The following is a 20,781-nucleotide window of genomic DNA, read 5'->3' as shown; positions in this document are numbered from 1 at the left end:
ACAGAAGTACCTCACAAAGAGGATTACTGGCCTCAAACAAATGCCCTACACTGACCACCTCAAAAAACTCCAGCTGTACTCCGTAGCATATCACCTACTCCGAGGTGACCTCTGCCTAACACATAAAGCTATGTCAAACCCAGAGCTGTTGGACATGCTACACCTTAAGAAATCCCAATCCCTTCGAGCTACACGCTCTGGGGACCTAAACCTTGTCACGACAATAAACAGGACATACTGGAGGCGATAGATTCCTGTCCCAGAGATTTCCCATACCCTGGAACATGCTACCCATCTATGTCAAGCGAACTTCTTCATTAGCACTCTTCAAGAAAAACCTTGATGAGTGGATGGGAAATAGGAAATACACCCCGGGGATCACTTCTGTGTCTCTGCTCAACAGTGGCACAGGAAAATAACTTTCTTGGGTGGAGTAAGCCAGAGAAGCTTGTTGGCTAGGCTTACGTAGGCCCTTGGGCCAATAGCCTAGTACCTACCTATGAACCTATGACACCCAAAAGAGGTATTCTGAGCTTCTTCAAATTGAATCCCTCTCCCAATCTGCTGTTCCTCCAGTTCTGCCTGCATACTTGGATGCCTTTAATTCTGCATCTAAGGCCCCAGACTCGCAGCCACCTGCCTCCAAGCACCCAGATAGCTTCTACAAGGTGCCTGATGAAATTCTTAGTCAAACCACCCTTGGCAGACCCAGCAGTGATCGCCACCTCCCCTGATAAGCAGTCCAGACTCCTTCCCTCTGCCTCACTCCTTCCCACTGATAAAGACAGCAAATCTATGGATAGGTTTGGTAAGAAGGTATACACCTCTTCCACATTGGCTTTCAGAGCCATTAACTATCAGAAGCAACATAACTAAATATGCTCTGGACTTGGTCTCTCAAGCCTCCTCTATGCTTGCTTCTTTCCCTGACAGCCCCATTAAGGCTGATATCTCCTCCAAACTTTTTCTAGCTACATAAGTAGCCACACACGCTATTAGATGCAGCAATGATGCTGCAGAAGCATCTGCTCACTCTGCAGCATCTGCTTCTGTCCTTAGGAGATGCTCCTGGCTGAGAATTCAGAATCTCCCAGAAGACTTCAAGTCAAAGATCTTGGATGCCCCCTGGATCACAATTTCCTTTTTGGAAAACAATCTACAGATCTCTTCAAGAATCTGCAAGAAAAAAGTAAGGAATTGCAAGACATAAGACATTTACTAGTGTCCCCCATTCCAAAGTACTACAGAAACTACCCTGCTAAAGCCACCTTTGTAAGGCAAAACCCTACTCAGGCAGGTACGTCCTCTTTCAGATCTAGAAGAGGTGCAAGAAGACCCACCACATCCAGACCTGCGGCCCCTCATCCTCAGCCCAGACAACCCTTTCAGGACAGAGGAGGCTCCAACAATGCGTGACCTTGTCCACCTTCCACTCTCAGCACACCTTCCTCACTGCCTCCCCTTCTGGCAAACCATAACCTTGGACCAATGGGTACTATCCATAATCCATAAAGGGTATTTCCTCTCCTGGAAAGAAAAAATGCACATGAGAGACATCCCATACTCCCCTAAAAAACAACTACAGGCTAACACAGAAGGCCTCTGGCCGACGAAGTTCGCAGATGATTGCAAACTAGGAGCCATAGTCAAGTCCCCAAATGATGTGGACATCCTACAGAAGGGCCTCGCTGAGACAGATGCCTGGTGTCAGAGCCATGGCCTCAGTTTCAGTGCCAAAAAGTGCAGTGTCATCCCCTTTGGTAAAAACTCTGTACCCATGAACTACCACATAGGCAGCAATCTACTTAACACCGAATGTGTGATAAGAGACCCTGGGACCCAGGTGGACAGTAGTCTCCCCTTTGATAGTCACAACAGTAGTTAGGAAGTCCTTCTATGTGGGGCACCTCATCATAAAAGGGTTCTCATCACGGAAAAAAGAGGTCATTGTTCCCCTCTACTTGACGTTCATTAGACCCATTGTAGAGTACAACACCCCTTTTGGAATGTACCTCACAAGACATCTGCAGCAGCTGGAAAGGCCACAGAAGTACCTCACAAAGAGGATTACTGGCCTCAAACAAATGCCCTACACTGACCACCTCAGAAAACTCCAGCTGTACTCCGTAGCATATCACCTACTCCGAGGTGACCTCTGCCTAACACATAAAGCTATGTCAAACCCAGAGCTGTTGGACATGCTACACCTTAAGAAATCCCAATCCCTTCGAGCTACACGCTCTGGGGACCTAAACCTTGTCACGACAATAAACAGGACATACTGGAGGCGATAGATTCCTGTCCCAGAGATTTCCCATACCCTGGAACATGCTACCCATCTATGTCAAGCGAACTTCTTCATTAGCACTCTTCAAGAAAAACCTTGATGAGTGGATGGGAAATAGGAAATACACCCCGGGGATCACTTCTGTGTCTCTGCTCAACAGTGGCACAGGAAAATAACTTTCTTGGGTGGAGTAAGCCAGAGAAGCTTGTTGGCTAGGCTTACGTAGGCCCTTGGGCCAATAGCCTAGTACCTACCTATGAACCTATGACACCCAAAAGAGGTATTCTGAGCTTCTTCAAATTGAATCCCTCTCCCAATCTGCTGTTCCTCCAGTTCTGCCTGCATACTTGGATGCCTTTAATTCTGCATCTAAGGCCCCAGACTCACAGCCACCTGCCTCCAAGCACCCAGATAGCTTCTACAAGGTGCCTGATGAAATTCTTAGTCAAACCACCCTTGGCAGACCCAGCAGTGATCGCCACCTCCACTGATAAGCAGTCCAGACTCATTCCCTCTGCCTCACTCCTTCTCACTGATAAAGACAGCAAATCTATGGATAGGTTTGGTAAGAAGGTATACACCTCTTCCACATTGGCTTTCAGAGCCATTAACTATCAGAAGCAACATAACTAAATATGCTCTGGACTTGGTCTCTCAAGCCTCCTCTATGCTTGCTTCTTTCCCTGACAGCCCCATTAAGGCTGATATCTCCTCCAAACTTTTTCTAGCTACATAAGTAGCCACACACGCTATTAGATGCAGCAATGATGCTGCAGAAGCATCTGCTCACTCTGCAGCATCTGCTTCTGTCCTTAGGAGATGCTCCTGGCTGAGAATTCAGAATCTCCCAGAAGACTTCAAGTCAAAGATCTTGGATGCCCCCTGGATCACAATTTCCTTTTTGGAAAACAATCTACAGATCTCTTCAAGAATCTGCAAGAAAAAAGTAAGGAATTGCAAGACATAAGACATTTACTAGTGTCCCCCATTCCAAAGTACTACAGAAACTACCCTGCTAAAGCCACCTTTGTAAGGCAAAACCCTACTCAGGCAGGTACGTCCTCTTTCAGATCTAGAAGAGGTGCAAGAAGACCCACCACATCCAGACCTGCGGCCCCTCATCCTCAGCCCAGACAACCCTTTCAGGACAGAGGAGGCTCCAACAATGCGTGACCTTGTCCACCTTCCACTCTCAGCACACCTTCCCCACTGCCTCCCCTTCTGGCAAACCATAACCTTGGACCAATGGGTACTATCCATAATCCATAAAGGGTATTTCCTCTCCTGGAAAGAAAAAATGCACATGAGAGGCATCCCATACTCCCCTAAAAAACAACTACATCTCCTTCCACAGGTTCTGACAGACCTGCTGGAGCTGGGTACCATAGAACCTGTTCCTTCAGGACAGGAAGGAAAAGGTTTCTACTCTCGTCTCTTCTTGGTTCCCAAGAAAGATGGCCCTTGGAGACCCATCTTAGACCTCTCCTTCCTAAGTTTTCACCTTCAGGTCCCCACCTTCAAGATGCTGTCACTTCCCACCCTGCTACCTCTCATACCAGCCAAAGCTTTCATGGCCACCTTGGAACTAAAAGAGGCCTTACCTACACATACCCATCAGGACTTCCCACAGAAGATTCCTGTGTTTCTCTGGGCCCTCCTCTCATTACCAGTTTATTGCTTTGCCCTTTGGTTTGTTCACTGCCCCCTGAATGTTCACAAAATGCCTGGCCCTGGCCATTTCTTTCTGCAGAACGCAGGGAATTCAGATGTACCCCTGTCTGGATGACATCCTAATACTGGCAGAGTCAAAAGATACCCTCTCAAAGCATCTGCACTTCACCATGTCCCTTCTGCAGAATCTAGGGTTCACCCTCAACCTTCCAAAGTCCTCCTTGAACCCAGACCAGGACAACATTTTTCTTGGTTGCAGAATCCAAATGGATAGAATGAAGGCCTTTCTCCCACAGGATAAGGTACTATGCCTGACCTCCCACTTCAAGGAGATTCTACACAGTAACTGCAAGGCAATTCCTTTGACTCCTGGGCTTAATGGCAGCAAGCATCCCTATGCTACCACTGTTCAGAATGCATATGCGCAAGCTACAGTGCTACCTCAAAAACATTTGGTCCCAGCACCTGAATCACTTGGAACAAGTAATTCCCCTCCTTCCCTGTCTAAAGGAAGAAATCAGCTGGTGGATCCAAAAAGTCCAGCAAAACCCGGGACTTCTACTGCAGCACCCCTCAATCCAAGTAATGCATACAGCTGCCTCAGATACAGGTTGGGATGTAGCAATGGCATCTTATAGGGTTCAAGCAAACTGGCACCCTTCCTTGAAGGCCAAACACATCAGTGTCAGAGAAATGACAGCAGTCTTCTTAGTTCTGAAAACCTTTACCCCTCTGCTTCTACGAGGGGTTCTTCTAATAGTAATAGACAATACCACCGAAATGTGGTACCTCAACAAACTGGGAGGGACAAAGGCATATCACCTGCAGACTAACCCTGCTGATATGGGACCTAGCCTCTCAGCACAACTTGTCCCTGCAGACAACCTACATCCTCTCGCAGGACAACAAGCAAGCAAGCAGATCATCTAAGCAGGACATCCTCTCCACAACACGAATGGATGCTGGACAGGACTGTCTTCCTAGATATAGTCCAGCAGTGTGGCACTCCTCAAATATACCTGTTCGCCTCCCCCCAGAACAGGTAGCTGCAGACCTTCTCCGCAAAGACCTACTCTCCTCTAGGCTGGAGAATAGACGTTTTCAACATCTCCTGTGAGGGGAAATTTCTTTATGCTTCCCCCCCTTCCCACTTATTCAGAAAGTCCTCCTGAAAATCAGGAAGGACAAACTGAAAATCTTGTTAGTGACCCCCTACTGGCCAAGGCAGTGGTGGTTCCCCCTACTTCACAATCTAGCCAAGAGCAATCACTACAAGTTACCCTACAAGGTGGACCTCCTGACAGAAGAAAAAGGAACTCTCCTCCACCCACATTTGCAGATGTTGCCCCTGACACTGTGGGTGATAAACTTTTGATCCCATTCAGACACCACTACTCAGAGGACGTTCTTTCAGTCCTGAGGGAGGCCAGGAAACCTACAACAAGAAATTCATACCTAGCTAAATGGGAAGGATTTACTAAGTGGTGTCGAAGGGACACTTGCATTGCTGATCACCCCCTAGTTCTTACTTATGTGTGTCAATTGATAAAAAGGGGACTTTCCTATTCTTCAGTGAAAGTACACCTTTCTGCAATATCAGCCTACTTGCCTCTTGTATCCCCCCTTACTAGCCAGGCTCGACATGAAACTCTTCCTTAAGGTGCTGTTAACACATGAGACCTCCAAAAAAGCCTATCCCCCCGCCGTGGGACCTCAACTACATCCTGGAAAAGCTTACCCAACACCCTTTCGAACCTGCTGGGACAGCTTCCCTACAGATATGTACATGGAAAACGGTCCTTCTAGTGGCTATCACTTTAGCCAGAAGGGTTTCAGAGCTGCAAGCCTTATTGGCTTGCCACCCCTACACCATGTTCCACAAGGACAGGGTTACCCTGAGAACTAACCACTATTTTATGCCCAGGGTGGTCAATGATTTGTCTCTAAACCAATCTATCCACCTACCCACCTTTTTTCCCTCTCCCACAAATGAAGGGGAGAGGATACTCCACTCCCTGGATGTACATAGGCAACTAAGATTTTACCTGGACAAAACTAAATCCATTAGGAAATCTGAACAACTCTTTGTTTCCTTCCATCCCAGAGCACTGGGCAAGGCTGTCTGTAAATAAACCATCGCATGCTGGATCAGGAAAGCCATCTGTCTTTGCTACTGCCACCAGGGGAAAAAACCCAGTGGGAGTAAAGGCCCATTCCAGAAGGGCAATGGCCATCTCCAAGGCTTTCCTAAAAGTTCTGGACACTGCTTCCGTTGTGGATGCAGCTACACGGTCCACTATCTGCACTTTCACCAAACATTACAAGCTAGACCAAGTTTCCAGAGCACGTGCAGGATTTGCCAGAGCAACTCTACAGGGCTTTGTAGAGTCCTCTTCTGCATCCGCCACCCTCTCATCCAACTAAGCTGTGGTACTCTCTCACAACTAGAATACTGCAATATAGGAATAGAAGGACATAGAATCTTCTTCTTCTTTTGGCTTTTCTTGGTTAGCGGCCACCACAGCGGATCACTTGTCCACTCATGATTGGGAGTGGAGTTTTACTCTTGAGTTGCCAGCCCGGCGCCCAACCTTCCACAGAAGGCACACACACACGCACTCATGCCTAGGGCCAATTTAGAGTGTCCAGTCCACCTACAGCATATCTTTGGGATGTGGGAGGAAACCGGAGCACCCGGAGAAAACCCACGCGACCACAGAGAGGACATGCAGACTTCGCACAGAAGGTGCCCCAGCCGAATAGACGGACATAGAATAGTTGTGTAAAATCTTACCATAACCATAGATGTCCTTCTCTTCCATGCTGCAGTGTTCTTTCCCACCCTCCAATAACCCCCTCATCATTCTCCTTTCATCCCAGCTTCACCCTGGACCTATCTATCCTACAGAAGGACCCCAGGGTCCCATAACTGACACCACTGACATCTTCTCCTACTGGGCCTTCTACTCTACCTGCTGAACTTCAGGTTCTGAGGATTGTGCATGCAGACATCACATTTAAGGCCCCTGGTTTATGGCCTTACATGTGACATCCCATGCAGCTGCAACAGCCAAGCTGAAGCTTTTGTATAGGAGCCAATGTACGAGTCGCCTGAGGGCAGGAAATCCCACAACTAGAGCACTGCAACATGGAAGAGAAGGACATCTATGGTTATGGTAAGATTTTACACAACTATTCTATTTTTTTGTCTGCTAGTTATGAATATGGCTTATATCAATATATCCATTAATAACTCAATCCAGAAGAAGTTTATGTAGTATTTTATGGTAACAAATGAAAGCTTTTACGTGATGCTTTGAAACTTCTGTTCTGTATCTGGTATCAAACTACCACCATTTTGCAGATGGTTGTACTTGTTTAACAATAAATATGATATTTATGCATATGTGCAAATTTTATGTCAGTATCTCAGGCAGCCATATCCATCTAGCATCATGGCAGAACATTTCCCAAGACAGATCAACACACAGGTCAGTAATGTCTGTTGACCCAAATACAATGGTCTCTAAGTGAGACAGTGTGATTTCTTTTTATGCCAAATTCTGAATGTGCCATATTAACATTACTTATAACAAGCTGACCCAGGTAGAGTTTATATATGGTACTTCATGGTACCAATGAAGTTTTACATAGTGCTGTGAAAATTGCCTGTGATAGCAACTGGCATTCTATTTCCTATTTGCGTATATTAATACATGTATTGTAATAAAATATGCATATATGGATAGATTTCTCATATTTCTGTAAGAATCTCAAGTGTTCTTCACCTGAGTACATTGCAGTACAATATTTCATGTGCCCACAGAGGTCAGGAGAGGCATCACAGACAAATGGAGTAATCTGCACCAGGGGAAAATGAAATTTTCCAGACATATAATGGGATGTATGCTTATATTGTTAATTATACTAGTAACTTGAAACAGAAGGTGTTCTGTGGTACTCCACGATATTAAGAGTACTCAATGCTGAAAAAAAACGTTGCACTGATATTTGGAGTCCAGCTAGCACTCATGCTGTTAAATGTGAAATATGTATACTGTTTGTAGCTATGCAGATATCTTAGAATTGAATGACACCTACAGAACTGCCTTACTGAGAAATGAGCACATCTGTGCAAACAAAAGTCATACTGATAAATAGACTCTGTCTAGTACAGTTACAGAAATTAATATTTGTTAACATATAAAATGAATTTTTATAATTATGCAATCAAACTACTTGTTCAGTATAAAATTACCATTAGATCTAGCTGACTTGTTAATATTGCCATTGTGGACTAGAATGTATGCCATGTAACATTAGTATTTGAACTTTTTTGTACCTTTTATAGCTTGAGACCTGTATGTTTTATATGGTAGGGTGGAAAACTGCAGTCACAGAATTTTATATCTGGCGAAAGCTGTCTAGGCAGGAAGTCTGTAGGTGTCAGGAGGTATGCAATTCAATTCAGGCTAGGTATGAAAGAGTTAAATTAAGAAAATGCTATTTTCTTGACTGTAATATATTTGGGGGTTTATACTATAGCAAGATAAAATCTGGATATAAGCAGTATAATGTTGTGACTTTGGGCTGCTGGGAAATGTAAAAGTCTTTTGATTATATTATATGTGCTTTAAATGATACTACTTTCCCCTGGTATACAGGTGGGAATATAGACTAATGTTCTTAGTTCATGCTACAGATAAGGTAATTTTTTTTTCTAAGCAAATGGGCTAGAAGATTGAAAGTGTGAAAAATGGTAGCTTTATGGCATTCGAAAAGTGTCAATGTGAAGTTGTTAAATCTCGCCGTTTATTCTCACTGATGGGTTCGGAGCCGATAGCAAAGCTCAAGGTTTGCCAGTAGCTCGAGACCAAGCCCCTTATCCCACAATGCACTGCTGGAATTACCTCAGATCTAGTTTGCCGCGGCAAGAGGGATCTCGTTGATCCAGCTAGCTCGGACCATTTGTGGGAAAAATAACAGCAAGTCTATATAAAAAACTCTTACTTTTTGTTAACTAACTAAAATAGTTATGTGTTAATATCAGGTTTATTAGTATAATCTATAGTTTAGGTAGTTTTAAACAGTTTAAATAGTTAGTGCCCTGTTGGCTTCTTGGTTTGTGTGGGCCTTTACCCGTATTTACTCTTCTTTCTAATAGTCAGGGTTCTTCTCTGTGGGCCTCTTAGCCCTATATTTGTAATCTGTAATTATATTTTTATAGTTAGTGCCCAGTTTGGGCTTAGTAGTTTGTGGATCTTTACAAGTGAGTAAGGACTTTCTGTCGTACTCTTTTCAGTTTACTGTTTGTTATTAACTATGTCGGATGAAAAGGAGAAATCCCATCCTAAATCGGGATTGTGGGCAGAAAATGTCCGTCACTGACGGACACATTCAATGTGTCTACTGTCTGGGGGCTAAACAACTCCAAGATACTTGCAACATCTGCCATTCTTTTTCTTCAAGAGTCCTCTTGGAGAGAAGGAGGAAGCTAATAGACAGGGGATTGCTACAGCAATGTTTTTCTGAGGTTTTGAGAAGCCATGAGGGTACTAGCTCGTCCTCCAAATCCTCAAAATCCAGATCTTCAGACAAAGTGACAAAAAAGGCAAAAATTTCAGAAGGAGGGTCATCAGTTCCACAGACCTCGGAACCGAGTGTACCTTTGATTCGGAGCCAGCTCTCGGTTTTGGAGCCAGTCTCTGAAGTTCCTTCTTCCCCTCTGCTCCAGTCAGCACCTTCGGTGCATTCAGCTAAGTCCTCAGTCAGCTTTTCAGATTTGGACATGGCTCTGCTAGTGCAGAAGCTTTTACAGGCACCAGGACTTGCCAAATTGTTGTTGGCCCCGACCAGCTCATTGGTGCCGAAGACCATGGAACCGTATTTGTCTACTCCTCCTCCGAGCCATACTAGACTCTCTGAGCCGAAGGAAACTGAACTGATGGTTGTCGAACCCTTGGAGCCGATACCCGCACCAGTGTTATCGGCTCCATCTACTCTGATGTCCTCGGCGCCGACCGAGGACTCTAGGAGCTGACGCTCTCCCGTCAGGTCCGGGGAGGATAGTCGAACCGATTTGTCGGTGCCAACTCTTCCTCTCGGGGCTTCGGCTCGGATGAGCTCGGCTCCTACCTCGGGCTCGGAGCCCAGGGTTTCGGTATGGGAGGATCGGACGGTACTCTCGGGTCCGTCCACTCCTTCTCATCTGAGCCATGGTGCCTTCGATTCTATGAGGAGAGTTTTGTCTCCAAAGACAACGTCAACATTGGTTCAGCCTTCCCTCTCCCCCCTCAAGCTCCTGTGTCTGCTTCTTCATCTACCGGTCCCTCTAAGCGTAGAGACCCCAAGCCTCAAGTACCCCGACAGGGCATCCCCTACTCTTCTGAGACCTCCCCAGATCCCCCCACTGAGGAGGTGCCCAGGAAGAGACTATGCAAGAGGAGGCACTTAGACTCCCCACAGGAGTCTTTGACATCTGACATGGACTTAGATGAGTCAGAAGGGTCCCCTCAATCCCCCTCTGAGGATATCTCCTTTGCAGAGATACTAGAGATCCTTAGTCAGAGGGGTGATTGGCAGTCCAAGACCCCTACTGAAGATGAGTCCGTGCGTCCGTGCTCTTGAAGGCATTTGGGTCTCAACCTTCCACTTCTTGGATGTCTCTGCCTTATGACGAGCTCCTGGAACTGATTTCTCGTAAGGCGTGGGAGTCACCAGAGGCCATGGAACATGTTCCTCATAAGCCCAATAAATTCATGTCTGCCCCAGTGGTCAAGCCATTTTTGACAAAGGGAGTGCCTGTTGGTAGCTGCAGCCACCAAAAAGGAAGTGTCTGAGACATCCACCTCTATCCATCCCCCTAACAGAGATTCTAGGGTCCTGGATAGATATGGGAAGCGCATGTTTAGTTCAGCGACTTTTTTTCTGCGATCACTGAACTACTTAACCCACTTTACGAGACTACAGAGAGATCTCCTGAAAGAGCTAGGAGATACTCTCCAGGGTACGGTAGCTGCAGGGGTGGCTGACATAGTCAACGCCCAGCTCGCTACACTAAACTCAGTGGTAAACTCGTCCATGCATCTCATATCCTGTGCAGCTGATGGTTCAAGTAGAGCCGCTAGTTCGGGCATTGCTCTTTGAAAACAAGCCTGGATGTGTCTCTGTTCCTTTGCAGAACCCTGTAAGTCTTCCTTTATTAATACCCCATTCGATGGCTCATTACTGTTTGGGCCCAAAGTAAAGGAAACTTTAACCAGATGTGAGCAGGAAGGCAAGACCTTATCTGCCGTTGGTGTCCGTTTTTCGACCCCTACTCGGCCCTACTGCAGGGGCCCAAGAGGGGGGCGAATGTGGTTCCGAAAAGCACAGGGAGCCTTTCAAGACACATGTGGAGAAAAACTCCCTCTAGAGGCAGAGGAGGGGGTTATAACGGAAGATGCCGCCCCTGCGGCAGAGGGGGTCCGCAGCAACAGGGTGACAGGGGCCAGTTCTCTGGTCAACCCTACCAGCGCCCCTGAAAGGTGGCCCGACTGTTCGGCTCTGGAGGCAGTCGGGGTCACTTGTCTTTGTACCCAAAAGCCTGGCTAAACATAACATCAGATACTTTGGTACAAAGCATCATTTCCAGAGGATATTTCATACCGTTCTCTTCCCCTCCCATTCCTGTAAACAGAATCCCAGATGTTCCACCCAATCACAGGGAACAAGCAATCATAGAGGTCCACAGATTGCTAGAAAAAAAGAGTCATCCAACCAGTCCCAGCAGACCAAGTTGGATTCGGAACTTACTCAAGATTCTTTTTGGTACCAAAGAAAACAGGGGACTGGAGACCTGTCTTGTTCCTCAGCTGACTCAACCAGTTCGTAAAGAAAGAGAAGTTCTAAATGGTCACGCTTCTGTCCATTCTTCCCTTCCCTTCCTTGAGAAAAGCGATTGGGTGTGCTCCATAGATCTCAAGGACGCGTACTATCACATAAAGATGAACAGACGCTCCAGAGATCATCTGCGCTTCCGGCTGGGAACCAATCATTACCAGTTTTGAACCTTGCCCTTTGGTCTCACTACAGCCCCCAGAGTGTTCACCAAATGCATGGCAGTGGTCACGGCTCACCTGAGACGTTTAGGATTCCAGGTGTTTCCATACCTAGACGATTGGCTCCTCACCGCTGCTACCAGGCATCAATTGAATCAGGCAACACAATACACTGTGACACTCTGCCATCAATTAGGCATTACAATCAACTTCGAAAAGTCTGCCTTATCGCCATCGCAGCATACCGTTTTTATAGAAGCAGAGTTAGATACCTCAACCACCACTCTACGTCTCCCTGTTGAAAGAGTCTCTCTTCTCCGACAAAACATCAGCTCACTGGTGTCAAAGTACAAAGCTACAGCAGCAGAGGTATAGAAGGTGCTAGGTTTGATAGAGGCAGCAATCCTGGCTATACCACTCGCAAGGATGCATATGCGAATTCGTCATTGGCTCCTTTTCGCTCAGTGGTCTTACCAGAAACTACCGATGCACCACATGATTCTCATCACGGATTCTTGCAGGAGAGACCTTCGGTGGTGGTTGACGTCTCTTCATGTCACAATCGGAAGACCCTTTGTGCTCCCCCCAGTAGCTACTGTGACCACGGACGCTTCCCTGATAGGGGGGGGGGCATTTTCCGGGAATGACTGCCCAAGGCACATGGACAGATCAAGAATCACATCTGCACATCAATGTTCTAGAGTTGAGAGCAGTGCTTCTGGCGTTGCAGTACTTTCAGGACTCTCTCCCTCTAGGAACTATTGCAATTCAGACGGACAACATGTCAGTAGTCTGGTACTTGATCAAGCAAGGTGGAACCAAGTCTTACACCCTTTGTTGAGAAGCCCTTAGGATCTGGCAATGGGCTCTGTCATCCCAGAGTTTTCTGTTAGCAATGCACATCCCGGGAAAATCCAACGTGATGGCGGACAAGCTAAGCAGGGCGATATTGCTCCCTCACGAGTGCTCTCTCAAACAACAGGTTGCGGAGTTGATTTTCCGCAAATGGGGCCAGTCTTGCTGCGACCTCTTTGCCAGCCACATCAGTTCAAAATGCAGAAGCTACTTTGCCCTAATACCACCTCCCGGTCATCCCCCGAGAGTTGCACATTTACACAATTGGCCCCCGGGTCTCCTTTATGCATTTCCACCCTTCCCATTAATACCCAGATTTTTACAGAAAGCAAAATCGCTGGGAAGGACTGTTATACTCATAGCCCCCTACTGGCCTCGACAGATTTGGTTTCTTTTTCTCCACCATCACCTGTTGGAAGATCCATGGATCCTGGACCCAGTTTCGGACCTTATGATGCACCCATCAGGGGACCTTCATCCTTCACTGCAGTCTCTGAAACGGACTGCTTGGCTAATCCACTTCCCCTAATTGCCAGGCTTCATTAAATTTCAGAAGATACAAGACAAATTCCCTTGTCTTTTCACAAGCCCTCTACCAGGAAATTATATGGCAGTAAATGGAAAAGGTTGTCAATGTGGGCCAACACACAGAACATTGACCCCATCCGAGCTCCGCTATCTTCTATTTTAGAATTTTTGACAAAAATTTTTAAGGAAGGGGCAGCAGCTGCTACAGTTCGAGTTCAGTTAGCTGCCATCTCAACTTTTCACCTTGGGTTTGATGGCTCAAATGTTATGGGCCATAGACTTTTCTTAAAGGTGTTCTTCATATGAGACCTCCGATCAAAATTCCCTATTCTCCCTGGAATTTAAACCTTATGCTGTCTCAAATTATTCTTCCTCCTTTTGAACCAGCATCTTCTTGTGATCTCAAATTTTTATCCTGGAAAACAATATTTCTTGTGACCATTATTTCTGCCCGCAGAGTGTCAGAACTTCAAGCATTATCTATCAGACCACCCTACATGATTTTCCATGCTGATAGAGTATCTCTCAGAACAAACCCCTCATTTTTACCTAAAGTTTGTTCTGAATCAAATATCAAATCAGTTCATTGTGCTGCCAGTCGTTTTTCCCAACCACTCTAGCAAATTGGAATACATGCTGCACAAACGTGATGTTCACAGACAGCTCAGATTTTATCTTGACAGAACTAAGGATATTAGAAAATCAGACCAACTTTTTGTATCCTTCTCTGAAGCAAGAAAAGGCAATCCAGTGGCTAAAACAACCTTATCTAAATGGTTATCCAATTGTATATCCTTTGTTTATGAAAATGCGAGCATGCCATTAACACACAAACCTAAGACTCATTCTACCAGAGCCGTCTCTACGTCTTCTGCTTTTCAGGCTAAATTGCCCCTTGACAATATTTGCGCTGCAGCCACTTGGTCTAAGCCTCATATCTTTATCACGCATTACAAAGTAGATAAGGCTTCAAGGGACAGGTCTTCCTTTGGTTCTACGGTACTGAAGAACATACTCTCACGAGCCACCCATGATTGAGGGTGCTAGGGACACTACCCATCAGTGAGAATAAATGGTGAGATTTAACAACTTCACATAAAGAAGTTATGTACTTACCATAACGTTCCATGTGAGTTGTTTATCTCGCCTTTATTCTCATGTCCCTCCCTCCTTCCCCCTCCTGGCTGACTGTTGACTTAAAGGCTAGTACCATCCTGGTTATTCAATATGTATAGGTCTATATATTTATATATCTATATATCTATATATATCTATATATCTATATCTATATATATCTATATATCTATATCTATATATATATATATATATATATATATATATATATATATATATATACTGTTACTCGCAGCAAACAAGATCTGAGGTAATTCCAGCAGTGCATTGCGGGATAAGGGGCTTGGTCTCGAGCTACTGGAAAACCTTGAGCGTGTCGGAGCCGAGGATCGGCTCCGAACCCATCAGTGAGAATAAAGGCGCGATAAACAACTCACATGGAACATTATGGTAAGTACATAACTTATTTTTTCTTGCATATGTAGAACTATTGGTTGTTTTGTATTCCACCAGCAAAGGCCTGCATCTGGAGACAATCTAACTTCAGGGTCAGGTAATTAATCAAGAAATTACTCAACCACAATCCTCTGAGGCATTTGTATAAAAAGTGTATAATTAGTACTTAAATGGAAACTGGTAAACAGGCTAGTGAAAATAAATGCAGTTTGATGCATGGAAGTGAATACTTTTGCAAGTAGCTGCATTCCCGGCAGACTTTGGCACTTCAGTATAAAATATAATGGTGTACAGTTTAGTTATTCATTTAAAAGTAACCAGTGCATTTTTTGTTGAGGCTAAAAATCAGCAACTGAGAGCATGCAATCTGATTTTCAAATCTGAAAGAGAAAAAGAGAATGGATAGTATCAGTGCAAGAAGAGCGACAGGATGTACCATGATTAAATCTAACTTTAGAATAGGTAAAGCATGTGGGTGTAGCTATTAATTTTTTGCAACTTCTCTTTTTGGAAAGTGTGTGTAGTTTTGTATATTTGCTGTGAGTCATAATGGATTGGGGTAAAAATGAATATGTACTTAGTTTTTTTTTCCTTGCTTGTTTTATTGAAGCAAAAAGACTGGAAAAATGTGACATGAATTCAAACAGAGAAGAGAGACAGCAACTGCATGCAGGGCAGACTACCAGGCGTTAATGTGAGCATGTAAGTTGCAAGTTGGAAACATATACAACTGTCATGCAGCATATATGAAAGTAATGGCTTCTTATCAGAATAGATACCTTACCAATTAAATCATGGAGTGTAAATGGCATTGTAGATATATACAAAAATCAGAGAGTATTGGATTATATTAAAAAGTGTGGTGTGTGTGGTGTGTAAATGGCAATGTTACAGGAGACACATTTGGATAGAAATTAACATGTGAACAAAGAAATTATTTCAGAATGGATATTCAGCAGTGCATCTGGGACAAAGGAAAATGGGGGTAATATTACTTATTGTGAGAAGAGTTCTATCAGTGGTAAAAGATTAAAAAGGCAATAATGTTACATTTGTGGTAAGGGGGTTATTGGCAGGAAAGGAGGCTTACACTGGCACACATTTATATACCATCTACAACTATTATGGAGCTTAAGAGAATTATGGGAGAAGTAATTAGCTTTCAGCAGGAGATATTATTCCTGTGTGGGACTAGAACTTGATTTGAAATAGTGAGGATTCTTCAAGGGGACCTAGAAGGGAAAATACAACAAAAGAGGGTGGATTTCTGAAGAAATATGTGAGAGTATTTGGAATGGAAGATGTGAATTTACTAGCAGGAACTTTGAGAGAATTTGCATATTTTTCTCAAAGGTACAGTTAATTACAGGGTTAGGCTGGACAGAAATAATAATTCACAGATATGCAGGTATTTAATTGAAAGCTTTGAAACCCATCCAGTAGCTATTTGAGATCATGTAGCAATAAAGACCAAGAAAAAGACGCAGGGTAATGAAGTAAAAATTAGATACTGGCGTACCTTTCAAACTCTTAGACCAAGAAATCTGGACAAAGCCTAAAATAATGGGGGGACAAATGCCCCAAAATAGGGACAACTTTTAAATATTACTGTTATAAGCTTAGAAAGATTCTAGAATAAAATAATTTATAATGGCATGGATTTTCTGAAGGATTTGAATTCTGAAACGTGAACATTATTGTGGACATAAGATGAAGTATTTAAGGCATACGGATTAAAAAGGATTCCGTTGTGACAGCTAAGTACTTGTGGGAATAGATTAAACAAATAGACAGTACAAAATTTGAGGGAAGCTCTTGTCTGTGGATATGGATTGTAAGGTACAAGCAGTAAAAATGTTTTGCAGTCACTTTAGTATTGCATACAGGTCAGTCATTAAATGACTTTGTGAGGGGAAGAGGGCAATAGTTAAGTGAGATAATTTTATGGTAATCTTTCCTACTGCCTCAATGGCATTTTGCGTTGTCGGTCACAGTAACCCTGTACTGTTTGGCTTTCAAAAGCTCAGACTCCCTTTGCTCTTCCTGTGAAAGCTGATGAGCTGAGCATGTCCTGAGAGGGAAGTCTTCTGCCGTGACAGGAAGTAAATGTTCGGTATTTTTCTACCATCCAAAGAAGAAAGTCCTCTGACTCTTCATGGAATCCAGTGCTGATTTTCCAAACTTACTGCCCACATAAGCCACATTTGGAGACCCCGTTCCTCTCATTTTATTATTAGATATATTTTTATATGTTGGTTTTTATAGAGATATATATGTCAATGTTTTTTTTCTGTTTACAGCTATTCTTGTGGGAATGTCTGCTTGTAGCAGTGTTTTAGTGTCTGTCTTTGACAAATGCTTATTTATACTATTTATGAGGAAACTTTCAGTATTTCTCACATATGTGCAGTATATATGTGTACTTCTAAACACCAGGGACTGCCTCATGCAGTCAGAAATATGAAAATAATCACTGCTGTCTTTACTATTGTTACTCTGCTTTATTTTCATCTTTTGACAGGAAAATATGCCAGAACTTAGATTTTTCAGCATTTATACATTATTTACTATATGCATGATTCTGTTCTGTGTGTTTTTTACATCAGATCGCAATTTTACTGCAATTGAAGTTATTTGCAGGTAGTATGGAGATTTTACTCTGTCTGACAATAAAATAATGTTTAATAGCAATTTAATGCGTGTGGAACTCGTTTTTAACACTGGTGTGGCACATCAGTTGTTTTGGAGTTTGTACTTTGTGTAATGGAAATTCTTAAACTTCTGTCATTTGTAAAGGAATTCTGAACACATTTCAGATTTTTTTTGTGATACAAAGACAATTTGGCAGAGTTTAGTTGTGTGGAGGCATGCTTCTTACGAAAAACATTATGTGCTTATTGTTATACATTATCCAGTACTGTCACTTTACTATTCTGACCGGTGTTCTCTCCCTGACTTCATGGAACCTAACTGTGATACCCCTCATCAATCTAGATGAACTTAAAAAGAAAATAAAAATATGCCTCAGCCTACAGTTAGTGATTCTTTATGAACCACTCCTTGGCCCTCAGACCATGCGCCTTTTGTCCAGTCTCTCTTTAATGCAGGGTCGCCTGCCACTATCTGGTACAGTTATGGGAAAACCAAACTTTGTAGGGACAGGAGTAGTCCAGGATAAAAGACCCCTTACCAGACTTAATACTGTCTCCCCAGATATTTTACCTAGCAGTGAAGTTCACAAGAAAAAGAATCAGAAGCTTTATCATGTAACTGATAATCAGAAGCTTTATCATGTAACTGATAATCAGATTGTAGCTGTTTATTAGGCTGATGTGAATTGCATGGGTAATAGTGTTTTGCAGACAGCTAGTTTTGGTGGTTGTGCTCCCATACATGGCTGTAGTGCTAGTTTGGCTAGAGACCTTTCTGTTGTTTCAGAGTATGATATGGTATCTGATGAGGACAATGGTGATTTCCTAGTTTACCCTGAGTTCATTCACTCTGATTCTTCAGGAGGTGAACCTGAGCTTAAGTTTAAGCAAGTGTTTACTTTTCCTCAGATGATTGCTAGATTTAGTGATGTTTTGGCTTAAGAGCAGTCTAGAACTACCCCAGAGCTAGGCAGGATGTATGACCTTATAGAGTACGAGATGCCCAGCTCTGTGACTACCTTCCCTTTCTTACTGTCCTTGGAAGATATTTATAAATTTACCTACAGGACGCCAGTATCTAGTCTAGGAGTCCCTAAAAAGGCTCGGAGAAAATATAGGGTCTCCTTGGATATATGTCTTTTGTCTCATTTGACTGCTAATCCAGCTTTGGTCTCACCAGCAGCCTGCTAAAATAAAAAGTCCTTGGCTTCATCTAATCCAGTGCCCTCTGATAAAGAGGGAAAAGGGTTGGATCTTCATGGCAAAATGATGCGTCTTGCTAGTAATCTAGCTTTTAGAATGTTAAATTATCAAGGCTATATGTAGAAATTTATTTTACAGTGTAAGTGCAGTTTGGATGATTTTCCCGCATCTTTACCTGCATAGCAGAAGTCTTTCTTGAATGCAGTTGTTTCTAATTTGAACTCAGATTTCTAAACATGCTTTGAGAGAAGTGCTTGAATATGCAGTTAGTCTTGAGAAATGCTGCCTCTTCTGTTGTATTAAGACGGTTGCTTGGTAATGTAACTTCTCTGACTAATTCTGAATGCACCTTTAAGTTCTGAATTGGTGTTTGGGGCCTCTGTTCTCAAGCAAATGGAATAATAGAGGTAAATTAATGCATGGATTATCTAGGATGTTTCATTACCCAAATTCTCTGCTATCAGGGCATATTTCTTCAAGGGGCAGAAAAAAAAAAAAATCCCAAATAAAAGTCAGGTATCCAAAAGGAAATGGATGGAGAATAATTCTTTGAAACCAAACAAAAAGGGGTTTCTTTCCAAAAAAGGATTAACCCCCTGCAAAGGAATGACTATGCCGAGTCACACAGCACCTGTACCCTCCCCCCTCAGCTTCCTCTGTCCACTAGGCTCTCTCTCAATCCTTCAGCCAGGCAAGTAATAGTCTCAGACAATTGGGTTCTAAGAATAATATGGAGAGGATACACTTGGTAGTGGATAGAAAATCTTCCCCTTCAAGGGAATTCCCCCACATCCACCAGAACAGACAGAGTGGTTCCTCCAATGATCCATCACATGGTAGAAGCAGGTGTCCATGAACCAAAGCCTGTGATACACAAAGGCAATGGATTTTACAATAGAATCTTTTTGGTACAAAAACAGGAGCACTGTTGAATACCCATTATAGATTTGTCCTTTTTAAACACCCTTGATAAACGTCTGAAATTCAAAATGTCACCTTACAAGTTGGTAATATCATTGTTTCCAGACCACTGTTTCATAGTGACTCTAGATCTCAAGGACAGTTATCATATTTCTGTTGCTCTCAATTTCAGGAAAGGTTTGAGGTTTTTACTGTGTCTATCTTGTGTTTTTAGTTTTCTGCATTTACAAAGTGTCTGGCCCCAGTAGTTGTCTATTGCAGAAGCATCCATATTGTTTCTTATTTAGATGACTTGCCGATTTGTTCAGATTCTGTATTCAGGTGCTTAGAGTCCTTTAGAAGGGTCCCAGCCCTCCTTTCTAGCTGGGCTTCAAATTGAACCTTCAAAAGTCCTTCCTCACAGCCCTCTCAATGAATTGTTTTCCTGGGGTGTTGGATAGACACAGTAAAAAGGATGGCATTCCTACTAGAAGAAAAGGTTCTGGCTTATCAGGGAATTTTCTTGGATTTTTCTGTTCTAGACATGCCCACAATGAGATTTCCTCAAAATTCTAATCCTCATGGCATCAGTGATCTTGATGATCGTACTAGTCAGGCTACACATGAGAAAGAATCAATGGTACATTAAGGATTGTTGGATCCAGCACTTTCATCTCTGGGATTTCTAGGTACCAGTACTGGGATTTGTGAAACGAACTGTAGTAGTGGAGGGATAAACTGTCTCAGAATCCAGGACTCTTTCTCTTTTCAGACCCCAGTCCAGTCTATTCAGACAGAATCTTCAGATTTTGCATGTAGAGCAGTGTCCATGAGAGTTCAAGTGCAAAACTTGTGGGGTCATCAGGACATGTCAGAGCACATAAATGTAAAATAGATATGGGCAGTGATTCATGCCTTCAAAGTCCTTCACCACTTATGGACTCCAGGTCCTCTTCTAGTGATCACAGACAACACTAATGTAATATGGTACCTGAACAAGTGGGGGGAGGGGGTACAAGGTCATACCCTTTTTGATTGTTGGCAGTGATGATATGGGAGCTGGCTGTGCAACATTCTCTGACACTTCAGACTTAATGTATTCCATTAGAGAAAAACA

General features: G+C 43.4%; 1 long non-coding RNA gene across 5 annotated transcripts in view; it reads left to right on the top strand.

Annotated features, from left to right (window-relative positions):
- LOC122802528 overlaps positions 1-20,781 on the top strand; it is a 701,752-nt gene that overhangs the window by 352,190 nt on the left and 328,781 nt on the right. For 2 of the 5 annotated variants that reach the window (XR_006364952.1, XR_006364953.1), the window contains exon 3: positions 15,521-15,612. The exons of the other annotated variants lie outside the window; for them this stretch is intronic. This is a non-coding gene — a long non-coding RNA (uncharacterized LOC122802528). The remainder of the gene's footprint in view (positions 1-15,520; positions 15,613-20,781) is intronic. 5 annotated transcript variants of the gene reach the window in all.

This window comes from Protopterus annectens, chromosome 5.part0, assembly GCF_019279795.1.
Source record: "Protopterus annectens isolate FY-2018-M chromosome 5.part0, PAN1.0, whole genome shotgun sequence".
NCBI lineage: Eukaryota > Metazoa > Chordata > Ceratodontiformes > Protopteridae > Protopterus > Protopterus annectens.
This window is presented reverse-complemented; position numbering and strand designations above follow the sequence as displayed.